This window comes from Solanum stenotomum, chromosome 4 (genome assembly GCF_019186545.1).
Source record: "Solanum stenotomum isolate F172 chromosome 4, ASM1918654v1, whole genome shotgun sequence".
Lineage (NCBI taxonomy): Eukaryota > Viridiplantae > Streptophyta > Magnoliopsida > Solanales > Solanaceae > Solanum > Solanum stenotomum.
The window spans coordinates 42,168,165-42,194,140 of record NC_064285.1 but is presented as its reverse complement, the minus strand read 5'-3'; the positions used below and the strand labels follow the sequence as shown (position 1 = coordinate 42,194,140).

The 25,976-nt window shown below is 35.3% G+C and overlaps 1 pseudogene; it reads right to left on the bottom strand.

Moving 5' to 3' along the window:
• Window positions 1-847: 847 nt before the first annotated feature.
• The window catches only part of LOC125861506 (uncharacterized), a 79,633-nt pseudogene continuing 54,504 nt past the window's right edge, over window positions 848-25,976 (bottom strand).

Below are 25,976 nucleotides of genomic sequence, written 5' to 3'. Positions count from 1 at the left end.
TCAAATATTTTGTTTTTGACTTCTTTGATGTATTCATTCAATAATTAGATATAATTTTAAGAACTAACCAAATTCCTCTTGCATATCATGTCACAAAAATTGAATTGAAAGAGAGATGTATATATGGAAAGCTAAATAGAACACGTCAAAGTGACGTGGAATTTTTTTTATATTAAGATAAAATGACCTGATGACTAGACAATAAACAAGAATTTTAGGTTATAACTCTACAATAATCTAAACTAGGACAAGACTCAACAAACGGACACATAAGGAAAATAATAGATTTTGACTTACTAAACAAAAAATAAAAAATAAAAAAAATGAATTGCATAGCAGAAATGATGACAAAATAAACTATTCATACACTCTTTTCTAGATAAAAGAAGAGTGTATCTCAATCACCAAACTTGACTACTTAGCCACTCTTTTGCACGTTAGCCTTCGTGAAAGCTCCACAAATTTCAATTGTCTTTCCTTTAGAATTAAGAGAATTGTCATCATCTATCATCTCAATGAAATGTACATCATTAGGTGCTGGTAGAGAATTCTGAGTAACATTTGGGGGGTTATCATTTTGGACCGCAATCATCTTTTCCACCTCACTTTTCAAAGTTCGACAATCTTCAGTACTGTGCCCTGGGGCATCAAAATGGTATGCACATCGTGCTGCAAGATTGAAACATTTTGAACGTGAATCTGCATAATTTTGAGGAATCGGCTCTATCATGTTCAAACGTTTCAATTTTTCAAATATACTTGTGTAAGACTCTCCAATTGGTGTGAAATTGTTCACATGCCTTTGACCTCCTTCAAATCCCTGTCTTGGACGGGGATTATAACGTGCTTAGAGATTTTGAGAAGAAGAATGGACATTTTGATGTGTTGGCGCTTGCCATTGAGGATAGTTCGGTGGATATGCATATGGTTGTGCACCATAGACTGCATATTGAGATGAGACAACAGAGTATTGTGTGTCTTGCATGGGGAGATATTGATGAAATTGAGGTGGTACATATTGATAAATTGGACCCCTTGGACCTTTTTGTGTGTCAAACACAACATTTGCTACATCCTCCTTTATTTTCTTTCCCCCAAAATTTCCCGATACATTTCTAATCACCTGTGTTGTGGCTTTCAAAGCAGTTTGACTTACAATCTTTCTAGACTTAATACCATTTTCCACCATTTCGCCAATCTTAATAACTTCAGTGAATGTTTTTCCAACAACGGAAAGTAAATAGTGAAAGTAGTCTAGTTCTTGCACTCGGAGGAAAACATCAATCATTTCGGACTCTTTCATTGGTGGCTTAACCCTAGCAGCTTGCTCTCTCCACCTAATAGCATATTCACGAAAATTTTCAGTAGTATTTTTCCTCATGTTAGCAAGTGAGGAACAGTCTGGCATGATGTCAATATTATATTGGAACTGTTGAACAAAACATCTAGCCAAATCATCCCATGTATGCCAGTTAGAAGTATCTTGATCTATGAACCATTCTGAGGCAATTCCCATCATACTTTCCCCAAAATAAGCCATGAACATTTCTTCTTTGTTTCCAACCCCTCTTAGTTGATTACAATATCTCTTTAAATGAGCTACGGGATCTCCATGACCATCATATTTTTCAAATGTTGGAGTTTTAAAATCGACAGGCAAATGAACGTGGGGAAACATGCACAAATCACTAAATGAGATGCCTTTGTGACCTCTTAATCCCTGCATATCTCTTACACTTTGTTCCAAACTCTTTATTTTTCTAGTCATTTCTTCATGCTCCTCGTTCTTAATAACTTTCTCAACTTCTATAGGGGAACTATAATGATAAGTGTGGGGGTAAAATCCCGAATTTTTGAGAGCCTCTTCAGGAGTGTAGCCATGATCATGAAAAACTTTGGATGAAGGATCATTGTTGGATTTGGGCACCATTGTTGGATGCAGGACGCTATTAGTCGGCACAGTCGACACGAAGAGTGGATTACTCATCATAGGTGTACTCAAAGAGAGCACAATAGAAGTTCCAGCTACGTTGGATGCGCTACATAGGGATCGAATCCAGGTGGATAAACTAGATCACTTATCGACATTTGGACAGAGGGTGACATATTTGTATTTAGATAGTCACATATTGAAGATAGTGGAGCTTGTCCACTCATCCAAGCTTCGTACATCTCCGCCATTTACTGTCTTAATATCCTTACCTCTTCTATTGACACTATTTCTTGTGAAATACTCTAGTTTTGGACCTCGTTATTGTCTGACTCATTTTCGTCTTTGTGAGTCATTTTCTTTTTGCCTTTTGACCTTGTATGGTAGGGTTGAGATGCCAGCTTAACCACAAATCAACCTCCTTAATTTAACACTGTGCATGAGCGATAAAGTTTGTTAGGGTTAGACATTTCTTAATTATTAATTTTATTTTATTTTTTTAAAAATAATTTGATAATGCATTGATCAAATCCGTAACATGCTTCAGAACATGAATAAGATCATTGCATATTTTTTTTCTTCTAAAACTCAATAACTAAGTTTTTTTAGAGCTTTGAGATAAAATCCTTTATTTTTATTTTGAATTATTAAAAGAAAATTAAGAAAAACTTATTTTTAATAAAGATTAAACCTTTTTGATTTTTCATTTATTTTTTTTTGAAAAAATATATATATTTTTTAAATTTTGAATAAAGATCACCGAATCGAAAGATGGTTGCCTACGTATCTCAATGATGTGATAATCAGGTGTGCGTAGTTCATTAATTTTTTCAAAAATATACTCTATTTTTGAAACTATTTTTCTTTAGGTCATTTTATGGTATAAATGCAAAATTCAAACTATTTGAGATTTTACAAACAATTGATATATTTATTAAAATATTTAGGAAGATTTTTTCAGTTTCCTAATTTATCCTAAAGTTGGTCAATATTCAAATAGTATTTATGTAACAAATAACACATAGACTTAAATCCTGTGTTGAGCCGCATTAAATGTTCATGATGCAAACAAAGTGTATCCTACTAAGGATAGTCATTAGATGAGGCTTGTTCAACTAGGTTTTAAAGTCCTTATGAATTTGGTGTCTAGACTGGTTGTAAAACGAGAGGACAACTCGAGTTAGAGAGTAGCAACGTACCGGTAGCAGCGCTTTTCGGCTTTGTGCATGGGTGCTCCCCATCCTAAACAAGTGAGACTAAAATCCCTTCACAATGGACCGAAGATCCACTGGCTATATTGACAGAAGTCTGGTGCGCAGTCACAATTGCCGTTATAGTATTATATAAGACTTAGAGGGGTGTGCGAGAGAAAACAATTTATATACAGTTCAAATATTATCAAAACAATGAATAAGTAGAAATTAACATATTAGGCCAACAAATACAATATCCAAAAACATAAATAAATAAATATAAGTCATACATAAGTCAATATTTACAATCTCGAATTCTGGTTATCCCCAGCGGAGTCGCCATCTGTCACACCCCTATTTTCCCTCAAACACGAAATATTTTGAAAAACATAGTTTTTCCAATTAAAGTGACGTTTTGAAGAGGGATTATTTTGATTATTCAGACTCGTCACTTGGAATTGAGTTTTGATGTTCCAAGTCACCTTATGTAAATCCCTAATCAAAAAGAATTTGACTCGTTATTGTATTGGTCTGCGAATTAGAAATCTGGATAAGAAATTCTATTGACCGAGGAAAAGGTGTAAGGCTCCCCTCGAGTCCCATGGTTCTAACACGGTCTCTTTATTGACTTTTACATGACTTGAATTAATTTTGAATATATTATGTTTATGAGCGTCACATCAGCGATTCTAGATTCAGATTTATATATATATATAGATTGTCTTGTTTAGATTTTTAGAGTTTGGAGAATTTTAATATTGTCTTTTTAGTGGGATTTAAAAAATAGATAGTTAAATTATAATAGGAGGTAGAATTTTATGAGATTTTGGATTAGTTTTAGAAAGAAAATGTTAAAGACGTTAAGACCAATTTCTTGAAAATAAATTTCTTTTGTTTTCATTTTTTTTTCACGTTATTTTGTAATTTATTTTTGTTAGAATTTTTTTAAAAAACATTTTGTTTCTCTTTCTTCTTACCCTTTTTCTATTTTTTTTTGTTTAACAGAATGTTTCTCTTCTTCTTAGTTTTTATTAAAAAGAAAATTTTAGTTAAGTATTTTGTTTTCCCTTTTTTTTAACCTTTTCTTTATTTTTTATTATTATTACTTTTTATTACTTTCATCTTTTGTTTCTTCCGTTTTTGCTTTTTTTAAATGTTTATTTTATTTTATTTTATTTTATTTTTACTTTCTCTTTAATGGTTTGTTCGTTTTATTTAAATTATTATTTTTTATTTTTTTTTCAAATAAAAAAATATTAGCATAACTCAATTAATTGAAAACTTTTTAAGGTTTTGCATTAAAAGAAATGCAAAGAAAGTTGTAGATTCAATTTCTTTTACTTTTTATTTTAATTCTTCTTAAAAACAACAATAAACACAATTTTATTAAATATACAAAGTGGGAAAGTAACTTAACTTATTAGAACTAAATTTCATCTAAATATTATTAACTACATAGCGTAGAATATTAAGCTTTGTACTTTAATCAAGAACAAGATTAAAATGAGACTTTAAAGCATGCATGAATAATTATATGTTATATAAATTTTACTCTAAATTTAATGATATAAAATTTTCAGTCTATTTCATATCATAATGCAAAAATTAAACATACATAAATTTAAACAACTTCATAACATTGGAATCACATCTTGCATAATTATGAAATCAAATAATGTAATGAAGATCAAGTGTTACCTTTTGTGAAAATTAATTCACAAAGAAAAAAAAACCACAATTAGAAACCATGAACTTAAAATTACGTAACTCAATCTCAAACTCCACTTTTGTCCTTTGTTGTGCGTTTGTTTTTGGTGAGTTTAATGCTGTATTGCTATTTTTTTATGGTGTGCGTATACTTGGAGAGAAAAAAATATTTTTTTTGTATTCTGTGTTGTTGTGCATTTGTCGTTGGAAAGTATATAGTAATAGTAGTATGTAGCTTTTGTGTTTGTGGAGGTGAGTAGGAAATACAAATATTTTTGATTTTCTCCTCCTTCTTCTGTTTTGCTGATGATGTCGTGTATATGTAGGTAGTGTAGACGTGTGTGTGGGTGTGTAGTGTGAGGGAAGTGGGTATATGTGGTGTGAGGAAGTGGGGTAGTTGGGTAGTGTGTAGGTATATATAAATATAATTAAAACTAATTATTTTAAATTAATATAAATTTAAGAAAAGTTAAATAGCTAATTAAAATAGTATAATTAAGAAACACTAGTTTATTTATTAAATATACATTAAAAGAAAACATATATTTTTTGAACATCTTCTTTTCTTTTGAATAAATTGAAAACAAAACTTTACTTAAAACATGACCCTATTTTTGTGGTTTTCAAATATTTTTACACTAAACTTACTAAAATATGATAAAATTAAAATATTTAATCTAAACGTAAAAGAAATATTTAACCACTAAAATTTGTGTAAAACATCAAGTTCGATAAAAAATTACATCTGTACATTATTGAGAATCAAAAAAAATAAATCATGACAATTCTCTAACTCTTGAAAAGTTTAATAATTTTGGAAAAAGATATTCAGATATATATATCTACATCACAAGAAAAAATATTAACAAAAACAAATGAATTTATACTACAATAAAAACTGAACTAATACAAACTTCAACTGGCATTATTACAAGTCATATGAACTTCCTTTGTCGAAAATACTGAAATATTAAGAAATAGTAAATCAGTAAAACAAAAGGGCAATGTTTATATAGTAATAACTATTTTGAAGCAAACTTTCTAACAATCTAAATCACATGAGTAACATTGATAAATAAAATCCTTCTTTTGTCTTGGGCATCAAAAAATAAATCATGATAAGTCTCTAACTGTTGAGAAATTTAATAATTTTGAAAAAAAGATATTCATAAACATATATCTATATCACAAGAGAAATTGTTAATAAAAACAAATGAATGTAGAGTACAATAAAAATTAAACTAATATAAATTTCAACTAGCGTTATTACAAGTCATATAAACTTTTCTTTGTCGAAAAATACTTAAATATTAAGAAATAGTAAATCAGTAAAATAAAAGGGCAATGTTTATACAGTAATAACTATTTTGAAGCAAACTTTTGATAATCTAAATCACGTAAGTAGCATTGATAAATAAAGTCATTATTTTATCTCGACCATCAAAATAACAAATCGTGACAATTCTCCAACTCTTGAGAAGTTTAATAATTTTTGAAAAAAGATATTCCGAAGCATATATCTACATCACAAGAAAAATTGTTAAGAAAAAGAAATGAATTTAGACTACATCATGTTAACTTTATATATTGGAAAATTACTTATTAATGTATATACTAAGAAAAATAATAATTATTATATCATTATAATTATTTTACTCAAGTACTCGAGGTTAAGGAATATACCCTCTTAGGATAGAACAATTTACTTCATCAGAATAGTGGTACCTCATATTATGTTGAACCTCGAACTCACTCAACGACAATAAATCACACGAAATTTTTTAAAATAAAATAAGTAGAAGAAGAGTAGAAGATTAAAAAAAGTTGTGGTTGAAAAATGAGAGGAAATCCCTATATTTATAGTCAACAAAGAGTAGTATGAATAAGTGTATTTTGTGTCTTATCTTAAAAGTCATGACCTTTCTGAGAAGTCATATCCCTTTGGAAAAGTCACAACTCATCGAAAACTTACAACCCTTTGAAAAAAGTCACAACTCATCGAAAACTCACAACCCTTTGAAAAATATTAAAATAAAATTAATAAATAACTATTTTGAAGCAAACTCCCTGACAATATAAATCACATACGTAACATTGATAAATAAGATCATTTTTTTTTATTGAGCATCAAGAAAAAAAATCATGACAATTCTCCAACTCTTGAAAAGTGTAATAATTTTGAAAATAGATATTCAGAAACATATATCTACTTCACAAGAAAAATTGTTAACAAAAACAAATGGATTAATACTACAATAAAAATTAAACTAATACAAACTTCAATTGGCGTTATTACAAGTCATATGAACTTTCTTCGTCGAAAATACTGAAATATTAAGAAATAGTAAATTAGTAAAACAAAAGGGCAATGTTTATATAGTAATAATTATTTTGAAGCAAACTTCTTAACAATCTAAATCACATGAGTATCATTGATAAATAAAGTCCTTCTTTTGACTAGGGCATAAAAAAACAAATCATGACAATTCTTTAACTCTTGAGAAGTTTAATAATTTTGGAAACAAATATTCAGAAGCATTATCTACATCACAAGATAAATTGTTTAAAAAAACAAATGAATTTAGACTACAATAAAAATTAAACTAATACAAACTTCAACTGGCGTTATTACAAGTCATATAAACTTTTATTCGTCAAAAAATACTTAAATTTTAAGAAATAGTAAATCAGTAAAACAAAAGGGCAATGTTTATATAGTAATAACTATTTTGAAGCCAACTTCTTGACAATCTTAATCACATAAGTAGCATTGATAAATAAAGTCATTCTTTTATCTTGAGCATCAAAATAACAAATCGTGACAATTTTCCAACTCTTGAGAAATTTAATAATTTTTGAAAAAGATATTCAGAAGCATATATCTACATCACAAGAAAAATTGTTAAAAAAAAGAAATGAATCATGTTAACTTCATATATTGGAACATTACATACTAATGTATATACTAAGCAAAAACATAATTATTATATCATCAAAATTATTTTCCTCAAGTACTCGATGTTAAGGAATATACCCTTTTAGGATTATATAATTTACTTCATCAAAAAAGTGGTACCTCATATTCCGCTGAAGTTCGAATTCACTCAACGATAATAAATCACATAAATTTTTAAAAGATAAAAGAAGCAGAAGAAGAGTAGAAAATTAAAAAAAGTTGTAGTTGAAAAATGAGACGAAACCCCTCTATTTATAGTCAACAAAGGGTAGTATGAACAAGTATATTTTGTGTCTTCTCTTAAAAGTCATGACCTCTCCGAGAAGTCATATCCCTTTGGAAAAGTCACAACTTATTGAAAAAGTTACAACTCTTTGGAAAAGTCACAACTCATCGAAAACTCACAACCCTTTGAAAAAAGTCACAACTCATCGAAAAATCATAACCCTTTGAAAAAGTCACAACTTATCAAAAAAAATCACAACTCATCAAAAAAGTCACAACCTAAGTTAGGGATATTATAGTAATTTAACATTTAAGTTAGGAGTTCATGCTTTTAAGGTAATACTAGTTTCACGGCACATGCGTTGCACGTGTATATGTATATATAGTATACGTTGTTGTAAAATAGAATTAATAGTAATAAATTACATTTTTTAGTAAATAATTATAGTATAAAGAACATAGGACAAGTGCTTTTAAATGATTCCTACAAATTGTCATAGAGTTACTTGTATTTTGAGATCAAAATGACCAGATATCATTGAAACATTTCAAAATACATTCAAAGTTTGAATATGGGGAGAAAGTGACATTTCTTTAGTAGTATTATTTTTTACTTTACTAAATTTTGTAAGAAAATCTAACCAACAAGATTTAAAAAAAATATCAATACAAAAAATGTCACCAATAGTCTTTCCTCTTGAGGTTATGAACATAAATTATGGACACCATTTAAGTATAATTTTTCTCTTAAATATTCATACTTGAAATTTAGTATGTGCATGACACTAATAAGAATTACCATAAATATTTCAATATTATATCTTTATATACAATCTATCTTTTACTTGTTGTCTAATGAAAGTATCTAGTATCTTATAGAAATTATATCGTGATATAAAATATTAAACTTTTTAAATAATAAAAATTAATAGATGAATAAAATTTAAAGTATTATTTATAGAATAGTTAATTTGATTTAAGATTATTTTATGATCAATCACTATTTTCTTATCTATTTTATATAGATAGCAAGGAGTGTATCTTGTGACATACCATATTCTCAATTAAAATGAACACAAAATAACAGGAAATTCATACTTAAAAAATTCCATACTCACTATAAATATTAAAAAATATATATGGAATGATACATAGCCAATGAAGAAGGAAGACGAAAATATATGATCATGCTATATTCACTATAGTGTTCCATTTGATTAAAATCTCTTGCCACCACCACTTTACTTTCTCCATTCATTTTTACTTACATATCTATTAAAAAATAATTATTATCATGACTATATTATTATATTATAAGTAAAAGTGAGAATCTGTTTTTGAAATAGTGGAATTAACATCAAAACTAATGATTCAATAGACTACATTGATGCCCGTTGTTTTAGCAAAATTAGAAAGAAACTCCTTCATTGGAGGGTAATAAAATAATTAAAAAAAACAAAGAAGAAATATCTTACCCAAATCATGTGACTATTTTCATATTTGTTTATTATTATTGTCTTTTCCACAATTTTTCGTCACAGTTAACTCATGAAAATCGTAAGAAAAAATACGAGTGTGAATTTATGAATGTTTTGCTACAATTTATTCACGAACTATTTTTATGTGGTACATCAAATTTTGTTAAACTTTGAACTTAATGAACTATTGAAAATAACCCTGAGATTATTTAAGAAGAAGAAGAGTAGGAAACTTTAAAAAAATCGTAGTTTAAAAGTGAGAGGAAGCCCCTCTATTTACAGCTAACAAATAATAGTATGACTATGTGTTAATTGTGCAGTATCAGAAAAGTTACAACCTTTCAAAAAAGTCACTGCTCATCGGAAAAGTCACAACCTTTTACAAAAGTCACAACTTATCGGAAAAGGCACAAACCTTTTGGAAAAGTCACAACCTTTTGAAAAAATCACAACCCTTCAGAAAAGTCACAACTCATCGAAAATGTCAAAATTCGTCAAAAAAACCACAACCCTTTGGAAAAGTCACAACTCTTTAATATGAAAGGGTATCTACTTTTAATATAATATAAATAATTAAATTAATTAATAAAATAAATTAAGTATTTTTAATTAGAGGTGTTATAGTAATTTAACATTCAAATTAGGAGTTAATGCTTTTAAGGTAGTATAGATAGATATATATAGATATATAATTGTTTTATATATATATTGTCACACCCTGAGCCTACACCAAGGACGTGGTTGGCACTCAAGAACCATCGCTGGCCCCAAGCGAACCCTTGTCCTAGCTTACTTACTCAATGGAAGACTTTAAGCATTAAGAAAAGGATTCATATGCTAAATAACTCAACTGTCTCAAACTGAACTCATAATGTTTTAAAAGTAAGCATTTAACTTAGCCAAAACGACAACTCAAATCTGAACATAAGCCAATAAAAAATGATGACGAATGAACCAACATCTAATTGACCATCTATGAAGCCTCTAAAACAACTGAGATGGATGTCGGGACAGGCCCACGACATCCTAATGAACTAAAATGATAGAGTAATAAAAAAGGGGGATCCTCCGGAATGCAAGGAGGCTCACCAACAACTCTGAAGCTCAACGATGTGCTAGATGCTAATCCTGGTTACCCGCGTCTACATCAGAAGACGATGAAGGCCAATTGGAATCAATACATTGAATGTATGAGTATGCGAGTTGGAATGCTAAACACAACTTAAGCTTGAAAAGAATCTGAAAGGAACTGAAGAACTTACATGGTTCAACTCAACTCAACATAACTGAACTCACTTCAATATAAAGCAGTTTAAAAACAAGTGCACTATAAGGAAAACTTGTTTAAAACATGATGTCAACTCTGTGTATTTAGAAATACAACAATAACTGTGTATGTATGCAAAGATACAATATGAACTCTGTTTGTATATAAAAATACAAAATACTGCTGTGGGAGTTTCTCTAACCGACAACCATCACTTAAGAGCTATAGTGATGATACAACATTTTACCTCATGCTGCCAAGGACCGTCCTATACCTTGCTGGGGGTATAGAACCTAACTCACTAAATGGATCCACTAGTCTATGCTAAAAAGCACTAAAGGAATCATCTAAAAAGTATGACCCTTTTCTACCCATGGTGACTACATGGTTTATGGGGGCTGTGAGTTGTCTGAACTCTCCCCCATATCGGTGCTCAATACTACTCCTAAAAATATAATATTAGCTCTTATGTTTAAAAACATACTTCTTTCTGTGATTTGAGATTAGTGCTCTGATGAGTCCACAATTTGAACTCATTTAGGGATTTATTTTAATAGAAATAGTGTCCTCAAATGCTTATTTTATCTCAATATCTGATGAAAAATATTAAGTTTCAGGTATTTGAAGTTTTACCGGAAGCATGGAAACTTAGGCGCAAAAAGGAACAAAAAGGCTGGAAAGAACGTAAAAACTGAAGCTTGAGATTCGCCAATCACTCTTGGTGAATCGCCGAAGGGAAGCACTCTGCCCTTTGTTCCAGTATGCGAAGCCCTGAAGGAAGAGGATCAAATCGGCGGTAAAAAGGAGTAGTCGGCGCGTCACCAAATAGTTCCGCGAAGCAGTACAATACCGCCCAATGGTCCAAGATGCAATGATGCTCTAAGCAAGCACAGAAGGCGATGAACCAGATGATGGGCGAATCGCCGAGTCGATTGGCGATTCCCACTAACCTCGCCGAAAGATTCGCCAACACTATTTATTGAAGTCTATAAATACTAAACCTGTTATTAATTTTTAGGGGGTGGAACCATTATTATTATTTTACAGAATAGAATAGTAACTTTTGGGATATTTTTCTCTCAAGTTTGGAGAGGGTTTTGTGGGAAACTTGAAGAAAGAAAGATTTCATCTTCCCCAAGTTGGAAGTGGGTCTTATCCATTCTCCTTCATTTTCTTAAATCAAGGTTTAATTTCTTATATACCCATTTGATTTTATTATCATTTTAGGTATATTTTGTTATTTCTTGATGTGTGGCTAAAAACCCTCATTCTTGGGGTGTGATTTAGCAAAAATGTGTTGATATTGTTGTTGGATCTTGCTTGCTGATAGGTTAGATGTATTTTAATGTTGATTTCACCTAGTGGTTGTGGTTTAATTTAATGGGTTTGTAGTTACATATACAAAACCACCCATGTATTTTTGGCTTTCCCGAGAGGGAGGTCGCGAAACAAAGACCACTAGACTGATGGCCTAAGAAGTGGGTCGACATGAGGTTTAGCCCGAGAGGGTGATCCCTAGTCCCATATCCTAACACTCAGCTTGAGAGAGTGAGTGGGGTAAGGCGTTGGCTGGCCTTCATGCGACAAATGGGCGTCCGAGAGGAACGCATTTGAAATGGGGTAAGTTGCCCAAAAGGGAACTTATTTCCATCTAAAGCTTAGCCTAATCACTATTATCTTGCAAATTTCCTATCGAAAACATGTACCCAACGATTTATATCAATATATATTGTGGTCACACCCCAAGAACTTCTCCCCATACTAAAATTTTCTCTTTATTTTTGTTGTTTTAGCTATACTTGTGATATACCCCCATTGATATTTGACACTTTGGTGTCACCCACTTGAATTTAGTTTGATTTTATTCGATAATTTCTCAAACTACAACTAACTAGAACAAAATTCTAGCCTAACTACTATTTTCACTACCACTCCCTTGGGACACGACTCCAACTCTTGGTTGTGTTACTATATTATCGACGATCGTAGGCACTCGTACCGTAGGTTAGTGTCGTTGGTCACGATAAGCATCAAAATGGCGCTGCTGCCGGGGAGTGGTGTCAAGTGAAAATGTAGTTAACTAGAGTTTTTTGTTCTTTTTAGTGTAGCTTTTAGTTATTTTACTTTTAGTTTTGTTTTTCTTTGTTTATTGTTTGTGTATGCAGGTCCTCTACCTAGAGCCAAAAGAAGGGTGGCCTCATGAAAATGAGGCAAACCTCACTAATGGAACTTGAGTGAGGAGTTGCGTCGTGCCACGACGTTAAATAAGGCACTTCTTGGGAGGCAATCCAAGGTCATAAATTTAGGATTTTACTTTTATAAATAATGGTATGCTGATGTTGCAGATAAACCGAGGAAAGTGTGGAAAATCTCAGGTTGGCGAGAAGAAAGTCCATTCTGCGAGTCGCTCATTAGGTTGGTGAGCCAGACTGGATCCGCCATTTGGCTCAATACAAGAGTTGTACAGAGCTTGTAAAACTCGGCAAACTCGAAAAGCAGCTCGGCGCATCGCCAACCAGCTTGGCGATCTCGATGCAAACCGCCGATCTCACCCCAAAAAATTGAAGATTTTGAAGAAAGGGCGAGATAAATGACCACTCGGCGGACCGCTGAGTGGGTCGGCGAGTAGACTAACATCGCCGAATGTACAAGAACTGAACGGTTATAAAGTGACAAAAATCTCAGAATTTTTAAATTTTCCCACTCTCCCTCCTTTTAAACTTCTCAACTTCACATCTAGGTAATATTTTGTAGATTATTGCTTGCCTTTAGTATTGTATTCGATAATTAGTGCTTGGAGTGGATTACATTGCCGCCTAGCATTTCAAAAGTATTTTAATCGGCATCTAAGGTTGGTTTTCCAAACCCCGAATTTATTTTTAGCAATTTTGTACTCATTCGCAATGATTTTTTATTTGTTATTTGCATTTGAGGACAAATGTTTTTATTTGTGGTGGGGTGAGGCTCACCTTATTTTGCTTGTTTCGGATACTTGTGTTTTGGTGTACATTTGTGTTGTCTATTTTTAATTGTGTTTTTAAAAACTTCTTTGCGATTGTTTGAGCTTATGACTTTCTTTTGGTTTAATTGCAAAATAATTTTGACCCTTTCGATAAATTTTTACTTTTCAAAAATTTTCACCACCGCTTGTGTTGAAAGTGGATGTTCTTGTACAAATTTAAGTCTCGGTTTCGATCAATACCGATGACTTAAATAGTGCTCTCAATCGAACAAACATGAATGTGCGGTTACAATGAGACCAAATGAAGTTACATAGGCAATATGTGAACTCTTTGCATCTCGTTGTGATTAGCCATGTATCCAATTGATTTCTCTTGTGATGATCGTTGCACACTAGCGAAAGTGTGTAGTCTTTCTTGGCTTTAGTATCAATGCCTTGTGTGATGAGTTACTTTGAACCATGCATGAATAAACCTAGAATTTGCCCCGTTAGTCTGATTGATTTAGTAAGGTGTGCTCTTGAAATGATCTTTGGCAACTTTAAAGAGTATGAGCCAATCTGACATATACCTCTTTTGTGACCCACCCGTGAGCGTGTCAAACTCTTTTGAACACCCCTTGAGCCTTAACCTTCTTTGAAAGAAAATTTGATAAAACCTAGACCTCTATTCAACCACCACCTATAATCCTCATGACTTGTGATGTAGTGAATAGCCAACTTAAGCCAAAAGCTTAAGTTGGGGGTGTGGTGAAAAGGATAAGGAGAAGTCAAGAAGTGCAAGAAAAGTCTCTTCTAACTCATGGTGTTGTGGAAAAATGGAAGCCCTCCCTATATAAAAAAAAAGAAAAAAAAAGAGAATAAGAGAAAAAGAAAAAAAGAAAAGAAAAGAATGAAAAAGAAGACTGTGGAATAAAAGTACAAAAGAAATTGGGTTTCCAAGCAATCCATGGAGATGATTAAAAAGATGACTTAGAAGAACTAGAAAAAGAATTAATTAAGGAAAAGAAGGGGATTCCTTGAGAATACCATATCTCATGAGGAAAAAGTCACTGAGCCTAAATGACCATACCTTTGCACTCAGCCCCATTACAAGCCTTAGAAAGACCTTTTTGATCTTGAGTAAACCAAAACGAAAGTTGATTGGAAAATACGGGCAAACCTATGGGTGAAAGCATGCATTATGCTCTTCTTTTTTGAGTGTGAGCGTTGCATCTGATTTGTGATCTTTAAATGAATAGACCTTTGTGCGTGATTATGGAATCATTTTTCGTGTGAGGGCATTCAGATACTACTGTTGAGCTTGAACTTGCATTTGAAGCAAGTATTGCAAGCATGAGAATCTTTGGTAATGGTGTGTCACAACTTGAATCTTTGAGTACACAATTGAATCTTCACATAAATAGTTTGAAGTCTTGTTATGTACATTCATGATTGAGTCTTGTGTAGCACTATTTGAGACATCCTATTTGAACTCCTGAACTTGAGTTTTGCTTGAGGACAAGTAAAAGTTTAAGTTGGGGGTGTTGATGATTCCACAATTTGGACTCATTTAGGGCTTTATTTTAATAGAAATAGTGTCCTCAAATGCTTATTTTATCTCAATATCTGATGATAAATATTAAGTTTCAGGTATTTGATGTTTTACCGGAAGCATGGACACTTAGGCCCAAAAAGGAACAAAAAGGCTGGAAAGAATGTAAAAACTGAAGCCTGAGCTTCGCCAATCACTCTTGGCGAATCGCCGAAGGGAAGCACTCCACCCTTTGTTCAAGTATGCGAAGCCCTGAAGGAAGAGGATCAAATCGGCGGTAAAAAGGAGTAGTTAGCGCATCGCCGAACAGTTCTGCGAAGCAGTACAACATCGCCCAATGGTCCAGGACGCAGAGATGCTGTAGGCAAGCACCGAAGGCGATGAACTAGATGATGGGCGAATCGCCGAGTCGATTAGCGATTCCCACTAACCTCGCCGAAAGATCCGCCAACACTATTTACTGAAGTCTATAAATACTAAACTTGTTATTAATTTTTAGGGGGTGGAACCATTATTATCATTTTACATAATAGAATAGTACTTTTTGGGATATTTTTCTCTCAAGTTTGGAGAGGTTTTTGTGGGAGACTTGAAGAAAGAAAGGTTTCATCTTCCCCAAGTTGGAAGTGGGTCTTCTCCATTCTCCTTCCTTTGCTTAAATCAAGGTTTAATTCCTTATACCCATTTGATTTTATTATCATTTTAGGTGTATTTTGTTATTTCTTGATGTGTGGCTAAAAACCCCCATTCTTGGGGTGTGATTTAGCAAATATGTATTGATATTGTTATTGGGTCTTGCTTGCTGATAGGTTAGATGTATTTTAATGGTGATTTCACCTAGTGGTTGTGGTTTCATTTAATGGGTTTGTAGTTGCAAATACAAAACCACCCATGTGTTTTCGGCTTGCCCGAGAGGGAGGTCGCGAAACTAAGACCACTAGAGGAGTGGGTCGATATGAGGTTCAGCCCGAGAGGATGAGCCCTAGTCCCATATCCTAACACTCAGCTTAAGAGAGTGAGTAGGGTAAGGGGTAGGCTAGCCTTCATGCGGCAAATGGGTGTCCAAGAGGAACACATTTGAAACAGGGTAAATTGCCCGAGAGGGAACTTATTTCCATCTAAAGCTTAGCCTAGTCACTATTATCTTGAAAATTTGCTATCGAAAGCATGTACCCAACGATTTATATCAATATATATTGCGGTCACACCCCATGAACTTCTCCCCATACTAGAATTTTCTCTTTATTTTTGTTGTTTTAGCTATACTTGTGACAAACCCCATTGATATTTGACACTTTTGTGTCACCCACTTGAATTTACTTTGTTTTTATTCGATAATTTCTCAAACTACAGCTAGGTAGAACAAAATTCTAGCCTAACTACTATTTTCACTACCACTCCCTTGGGACAGACCCCTACCCTTGGTTGGGTTACTATATTATCGACGATCGTAGACACTCGTACCGTAGGTTAGTGTCGTTGGTCACGATAAGCATCATGCTCAAAAACTTAGATCAAAGGCTATCTTGGAAATCAAAGTTTCCTCTCTTGCTTCATTTAGAAAGCAATTACTCTTTTATGAAAACTAGCCCGAAGGCTCTTTGGAAATCAGGGTTTCCTTTCTTGTTTAAATGCGAATACATATCCCCCATATACTTTTGAAGAAATGAACTTCAACTTTACTCTTTACTGAACTCAAAACTTAAGTCTTAAAACAAAGTTAAAACGTTTGCAAAAGACTATTGGAAAACTTTATGAACTTCTCTTAACTTGACTCTTGACTTCTCTTGACTTGACTCTTAACTTTCGTTGAATTGAATCTATGGATTCAAGGATTGTGATTTGTGATAGGAAATATCTTATGATGTTTAGTAATGATTTTAGATAGCTAAACATGAGAAATGATCAAGAAATCACTGCCTGGAGACTACTCCGCGATGCGTAGGTGTAATTAAATTTTGGTCGCGAAAATACTTTTGAGGCAGAACGGTCCGTGACCGCTCTGCGGTGCGAAAACAATTTTGTCAAAACTGAGGAGTCGCGGACCTGCTACCTATTCCTTGTTTGATTTTTTCCTTTTTTGTTTTCCAGCCCCAATTTGCCTAAACTCGACTACCATTCTCAAGTTCTCTTTAAATTCAGATACCAAGTATGTATACACACAAATCTAACTCAAATAACTCAAGGAAACAACGTTTTAACCTCAAGGAACTCCTCAATCTCAACCTAACTCAAGAACAAAGGTCAATTTCAAGAACAACATTCAAGATTCATCAACCTTCAACTTTTTAGGACGAATTCACGCTGAATTAAACATGTTTGGCGTGTGGGTGGAGGAACCCAACGCTGTGTGAACTCACATACCTTGTAGGGATTAACCCTTGGCGAAATCCACAAGCAATTCTCCAAGAAATCGACGAATCCTTGCTTCTTCTCCTCTTCTTTTCTCTTCTCTCAAAACCCTAACTCTTTTGTGAAAGAGTAAACTGAATCCCATCAGTTTAGACCCCAATTAATTACCAAAAACCGAAATTAAGTCATGGGGCATGGAAAAGACCATAATGCCCTTCTAAAACTCGGATTGGACATTTTCTTATTTGAAAAGCCCAAATTCCAATGGGCATATCTCACTCATACGAACTCGGAATTGCCCAAACTTGGCGGCGTTGGAAATATTGTTCCAAGATATTTCCTACGATATTTGGAAACACACCTAACTCATCCTGAGCTGGGAGTTATGGTCGTTTGAAGTTGACAAAATCTCAAACTTAAACCAATTTTCCAATTTTTTATTATTTCCAAAAATCACTCTTTCTAATTCTGGCTCTTTCTACTTCTTTCAATTTATGAGATGTTACATATATATATATATATATATATATATATATATATATATATTAAATATTAACTCAATTATTATTATTTTTGTGCTATCACCTTTTTCAAATAATAATTAAAATATTTTTCGTCTATTATTGATCATTTATTTAGATTACTTACAAAAGTTTAATGGATTTGTTTTCCATTTATCTTATTTTCATAATAATCTATCAATCTGTCCATATTTGTATGTCTTTTTGTCTCTCTCTAGCTGTATGTCTTTCTCTCCCTCTATCTATTTTTCTCCTTGTCTATCTGTTTTTCTCTGTTGATTTAACGTTTCAAGCACACCTCATCCAATTCTAGGTGTTCAACGATCGTAAAACAGTATAAAACCCAACTAAATGAGTTGGGGTCGAATCTCACAGGGAGTGGTACGTGTTTCAGATTCAACTGGGAAGTATAAATGTGATCAAATCAATCATAGGAATAAACATTATTGAATAAAGACATCATTCAAATTAAGGGGTGACACGAATGTCAAATGGGGTTTTTGGTTTTGATTAACAACTACAAACAATACAAATTAACAAAATAGAGATGGATTCTTAAGATGTGATCAATTATAGGCAATTATAGACATATGGGTAATTTCACATATTAGTAAATAGCTAGATATTAGTGAGTAGGCTAGGCTATAAGGGAGGTAATTTTCTCTAGAACAATTTACCCCAAATCAAGTGATTTCTCTCGAATATCAACAAACATGCAAAATAAGAGCAATCCACACCTTAATCCATTCACTCTCTCGAGCTGAAAGTGTGGGATTGGGTTTAGGATTCACTCTCTTGAGCTGTACCCAGATCAACCCAACATCCACAAATCATCAATCAAAAACCTTAGTTCTAAAACTCCTCTCTCTCTCGAGCAAGCCAAGAACACAAAGCAAGAACTGCATCTGGAACTACAAATCTTAAGTTAAACCACAATTAATGATTGAATTCACTTTTAAATAGCATTTAAACTAACAATTAGGAATACTCATAAGCTAAATCAACCCATAATCACATAATAACACCCCAAGAATTTGGGTTTTAGCTAGACATCATAAAAAGGTAAAAACAGTTACCAAATTGATTATCCATACTCTGGGTAATAGTTATTTCGTCTTTACAATGCTCTAATTTGATGAACTTAAAAGACCCACTTCCAATCTCTCAAAAGTCAATTTCTTCAATCCATCAAAGCTAAGGAAAAACTAGAGAAAAACTCTCTCCAGATGTTCAAAACTTAATAATAAAACCGTTCTAAAGATTATTTGATACTAAACTAAATGTTCAAAAACGTATTTATAGTCTCCAAAAATGTGCTACAAAAGCCCATTCGGCGAAGTAAGTCGGGCTCGCTGAACCACTTGGCAAGCCGCCCTTTGGTCTATTCCATCGCCCTCTTGCCTTGGCATTCAGCATCCTCAAGATCTGTAACTTTGGGTGATCTATCTTGGCTTCGTGGAATTCACTCGACGATCCGCCGACTACTCCATTTCATCGCCAACTTGGTTCTTTCCTTCAGGGCTTGGCACACTGATACTTTTGGAGGTCTGATGATCCACTTGGTGACACACCGAGTGCTCTTGGCAATCCTCAGGCTCACCTATCTTCATTTCTTCAGCCTATTTTGTTTCTTTTTGCCTGTTAGTGTCCTTGCTTTGTATCTCAATCCATATTTCTGAAAATCAAGGATTTAATATTAGTTATTGGCACAAAATAAGCATTTGAGGACACTAAATCTCTATAAACAAAGCCCTAAATGAGTCCAAATCTCGGACTCATCAACACCCTCAACTTAAACTTTTGCTTGTCCTCAAGTAAAACTCAAGTTCAGCAGTTCAAAAAGTATGTCTCTAATAGTGCTACATAAGACTCAATCATGAATGCACACAACAAGGCTCAACTTACTCATGCAAGGATCAATTGTGCACTTAAAGATTCAAGTTGTGACTCACCATTATCAAAGATGCTCAAGTTCACAATACTTGCTTCAAATGCATGTTCAAGATCAACAAAGGTACTCAAATTCCTTCACAACAAAGATGATTCCATATTCACATACTATTCTTCAACAATTTATAGTTCCGAAATCACATACGACTCTCACTCTCACAAAGATGAACATATGCATGACTTCACCCATAGGTTTGCCCTTATTTTCCAATCAACATTCGTTTCAACTTACTCAAGATCGAAATGGTCTTTTCCAGGCTTGTAATGAGGCTGAGTGTAAAGGTATTGTCATTTAGGCTCAGTGGCTGCTACCCTCATGAAATGTGGTCTGAACATCACTTTCTTGCTTTTCTTCAACATTTGAATCATGCTCAACATTCACCCTATTATTGAACTTCCAATGGAATACCAGACACTCCATTCTTTTGCAAATTTCACAACTTTTCCATTCTTTTTCTTTTCCTTTCTTCTTTTCTTTCTCTTGTTTTTATATAGAGGGGTTCCATCTTTTTCAAGGCCATTTCTAGAAGGGGGAAATTCACATTCTTGATTTACCTTGTCTTTTCACCACACCCCAACTTAGGATTTTGGCCTAAATTGGCTATTCAAACAAACCACACTTGATGAGGATTATGGGTGAAAGGATAAAGAAGGGTCACAATTTCATCAAGTTTCTTCCAAGAAAAGGATAAGGCTCAAAGGGGTTCAAGCAAAGTTCACACATATCCCAAGGTTGGCCACAAAAGAGGTATATTGTCAAATTGTTTCACTATTCAAAATTTTTTCCAAAGATTATTTTAAGAGCTTGCATCACTTAGTCAACGGACCAACGGGGCAAATTCTAGGTGTCATCACACAGGGTTCACGGTAAGCTCATCACAGAAGGCATTGACACCAATATCAAACGAGACTCCACACTTTCGCTAGTGTGCAATGTTCATCACAAGAGACTCTATTTGATAACCAGCTAGTCACAACGAGATGAAAAAAATTTAACACATTGTCTATACAACTTTATTTGGCTTTATCGTAGCTGCGCATTCATTTTCGTTTGATTAAAAGCACTATTCAAATCACACAAGGTTCACGGTAAGCTCATCACTGAAGGCATTGACACCATTATCAAACGAGACTCCACACTTTCACTAGTGTGCAATGTTCATCACAAGAGACTCTATTCGATAACCAGCTAGTCACAACGAGATGAAAAATAATTAACACATTGTCTATGAAACTTCATTTGGCCTTATCGTAGCTGCGCATTCATTTTTGTTCGATTAAAAGCACTATTCAAGTCATTGGTATTGATCATAATCGATACTCAAATTTGCACAATAACAACAATATTCACACACGACAAGAGGTGGCAATTTTTTTTAGACGTGTTAAAAGCCATTTCTATTCAAAAACCATTTCTATTCAAAACAAGAAGCCATAAGCTCAAACATCCATAAGATAAGATCAAACTCAGTCTAAAATGCAAAACCCAATATATACACAAGAGGTAGGTATAGAAATACCTCAGCCACCATAAATAAAAAACAGTTGTCCCCAAATGCAACAAAAATGATCAACAGTCAATAAAAATGACAGAGAGGGAGGTAAAGAAGAATCCTATCTACACAGTCACTCCATTTGTCGGGGCATCAATGCCCGGTGTAACACTCTGATCCTGGGCATCAGTGCCATGTGTAATAGCAACACTGGCTCCACTAGCCTACTATGGACGTCTCTGTTAGCGATGTCTGAATTACTTACTATACAATCGTCTCCTCTAAATTGGACAGGTCTCCATAGATGGTCGCCTCCTGAGCATCCAACTGCTCCTCATCCGTCTCTACCTCTGACTCATCAGCTACCACATCATCCATAGGCACATCTTCGGTGGTGGCTGGAGGCATCTTCAAACTGGTCGAGGAATCCTGATCCTCTGTTGACTCAAAGAGAGAAGTGAAGTCTGTGGACTACAGATAGTCCACATCCTTTTTCAAATCTGAAACTTCTGCTTTTAAAGCCGTCACCTCTGAAGTAACCCTCTGTCCTTTCTCACAAATCTCTACTCTCACTGTGAGATCATCAATAAAAGTCTAGAGGGGTGTCAATGTAGTTAAGATGGCTCGCTCAATCATCCAAGGCACCTCGGCCTCTAGTCGGTTATCCCGCACATTGGCAGAATGGGCTAGGTGCCCCATCTTGAAGATCATAGCCTGAGTAATCCTGGTAGGCTGGGTAGCAGAAGAACCAGAAGTTTGAGAAGAAGTGAAAGCGGGTGTACCTGAAGTCCCAGAGGCCGGAGTAGGCAAAGATGCCTCTGCAGGTATAAACTCAACATCGACTTTCGGGGATGCATTCACCGGAACCGCTCTCCTCCTATCCACCTCATCTCGTGTATACTCGGCCTCTATGCACCGAATATTGGTGGAAAATGTGGGAATAACCTCTATGTCCCTCTTCTCGTCATGAGAAACTACAACACACCGACATAATTCTGTAATAAGGACTGGAAGGGAAGGGACGTTTGGCGCTGCTTTACCCTCATGGCCATCTCCTTTTCAATAATGAGTCCTAAGTTGAGCCTCTTCTTGGCGATGATCGATCCGAGACAGGCCGCCTTTGGGTGGCGGAGGATGGACTCATTCTGCGAGGGCTTGATAGAACTGCTGATGAACTCGAACCAATATCAAGAGGCAATGTTCAAGTCCTTCTTGTTGATGGGAGCTCCCCCCTCAATCTACCTCGGGGTGGTGTCTGAAATGTGGGGAACAAGCCATCCCTTTAGATAATCCAGTGTCTGGGTTGTAGCTAAACCCTTGTACTCATGCTCAAACCCAGTAGCTCTGTCAAGTACAACATTGATATGATCGCTGTTGCAGCCCACTTCTGTCCCCCGGACAATAAAGGACTTCACCGATCTGAAAGCACTGGCTTTCTTCTTCCCTTGGGGTACTAGATCACCATACGCAGTGTAGAACTCACGAACCTAGGTGGGGATATATGGGCCTCGGGGCCTGGTGAAGATGTCAAATCTATGGAACCGAAATGTGTCCCACACCAGATGGTACCTTTCCACCACTCCATCTGTAGACAATCGCTTCTCCTCAAGAATTGTCCTCAATCCCTCAGCCTTTAGCCTATTGAGTGGCCGAGGAGGAGGACCCTAAACTGATGGTGATGGAACCACCGTCTGTGCTGGAGCTGGCATGGAGTCAGTGACAGGAGGGGTATACTCCGGGATACTAGAAGAATCGTGACGAGACCATGCATAAATCTCTGCTCGTCGGGACTGTAGTGGTTGGTCATCATCATGCTCGGAGTGTGAGACCTGAGAATCAATAGAATCCCCCTCGTTGCCGGAGTTGTGGTCCAGTATCTCAGATACGAGCGCTTTTCCTTTGCATCCTTTAGGAGGTGCCTTCTTCTCTTTTTTAGAAGGAGCAGCTGCCCCCTCATTAATAACAATCCCCCCTGCTCTTTTGTAGGGCGACATACCACTATCATCCAAGTTGGACCTAGTCATATCTGCAATACACACCAAAAAGCGTTAGAATTAATCCAAGAAAAATTTCTGAAAACAAGTTGCACAAAGACTCGCCGAACCGGTCGGTGAGTCACTGAGTCACTTTGGCGAGCCAGATCGGGCACACCGAATAGACTGGCTTAAAAAATTCCCAGAAAATAACAGGTCGGCGATACACAGGGCCTTTCGGCGAGCTCAGCCTAGCCCATCGAAACTTACAGTACGTTTTAGGGGTTATGGGCTTAAAAAAGGCAATCGAGGGAGACTTTTATTGAGTCGCCGAGTGAACTCGAGAGCTCAGGAATTTTTCCGAAAGTTACATAATCAAATCTAACCAAAACATGAAATTAAAGGCGATTTAGCGAACCGTCGAACGGTTCGGTGATCTCGACCTAGCTCGCTAAACTGCCCAACGTGCCAATTTTTACCTCGTTTCCCAAAATCAAGCCTGCAGCCCCCGAAAACAAAATCAAACAACACACTCATGCAATTAGACTAAGATCCATACGACCCATGCCACCGGGGTACTCCAACTTCCCCCGGTTTGGCCAAAATTGGCCATTTGACGACTTTTGCCCTTAAGAATGACGTCATACGCTCCATCATCAGGTAAAGTACGTCATTTATAAAAATTGGGGGTTACTTAGACTTCACCCCACTAGACCCAATGACAATTTACCGCAACCTAACAAATTTTAATCAATTTTAAGGCACAAAACTTGGGAAATCAACAACTAAGGCAAGTAATCACAATTACGAAGCTACGATAGTCAAACTAACACAAAATTATGATTTCAGAGAGGCCCAGCACACATCAACAAGATTTAAATAATTGCATTTGAATTTAACCACTATTTAAGAGTTCAAGGTTCATAAAACCAACCTTTAATGCCGAACTACGAGTTTGTAAAGCTAGGTGGCAATGTATTCCAACTCCCGCAATAAAACTAGGAAAATATTGAAATTATAGAGTGTGGGTGTTATTTTATGAGGCTAAAACGAGGGAATATGAAAGAGTTTGAAATTTTGAACCTTTGGCCTTTTAATACCTTTCAGCTCGTGGCCCTTCAACGATATTAATTGTCTTTGCCGAACCACTCGGTGATGTGCCGAGTGATTACTTACCTCGCCGAGTTTACAGGACCTCAAGTTAATTTGGGGTCCAAATGGCATACAAAATCGGGCTCGCCGACCTGTTCAGTGGGTGGCCGACTCGTCCATGGGACCGCCGAGTTTTACAAACTCTCACCTATGATTTTTGTGAGTCCAACGGCGGTCCAAGTCGGGCTCACCGACATGTTTGGCGAGTCACCGATTGGACTTTTGGCTCGCCAACCTACACTTTTCAAACACATTCCACACTTCGACCTGCACAATCAACACCCGTTATTCCAAAAACAAACATAAAGCATTAAGAACTTTGGTTGCATCCTAAGAAGCGCCTTAGTTAATGTCGTGGCACGACACAAGTACTCACTCAAACTTCGTTCTTGCGGTTTGCCATAGTATCACTAGGCAACGTGAGATCATATCCTCAGTTTGGTTACGCTCAGAATCTTTGGGCTTTTGACGCTCATGGGGAGGAACATACCTATCTTTTCCCCTTCGCTTTCCTTCCAGGTAGCGTTACGATCACGCCAGTCTCTATCACGGTCTCTCCAGCCCTCATCTCTGTTCCAACCTTTTTTTCCACCCGGTCTAGGGTAGTTAGCATGATAACCTCCTCCTTGGTTGACTAGGAAATTTACTTCCTCGTTGTACAACTCTTCAAACTGGGCCTCTTTGGGGTTTACACCACCAACACCGAAAGCATTAATACTCCTCGTACCAGGACCCATGACTTCTTGGCCAAAATGTCCAGCTGGGTCATCATCTTTGCCATGTTTTGGTCTCTCTCTTGATCTTTTTCAATCTGCTATTTTGTCAAATTGTAAGTAAGAGGAGAGACATGATCTTCACGGGTGTACCATACTCGGTTAATCTTGGTCATGCCATCAAGGAGTTAGGTTACTATCAGATAAGGCCGTTGCATAAAAACTCCTGGAGAAAGTTGATCAGCCACTCCCTTGTTCACCGAATCAAGTCTTCTGTAAGAGTATTGCAGTAGAACGTTGTTGGGAAATCCTTGAGTTGGACATTGCAGCACCAACGTCTTAAATCTTAGCCAAGTCTCATGGATTGGCTCCCCCTCCAAACGCTTGAAGCTTTGGATGTTGTCCCGAAGAGTCATCATCTTCGAAGGAGGAAAGAATCGCACATGAAATGTAGTAATAAGCTCGTCCCACGAAGTGATAGAATCTCTTGGAAACTCAGCCAACCACTTACATGCTTCTCCCATTAGACAAAATGGGAACAACCTCAACTGGACCAACTCTTGAGATATATTC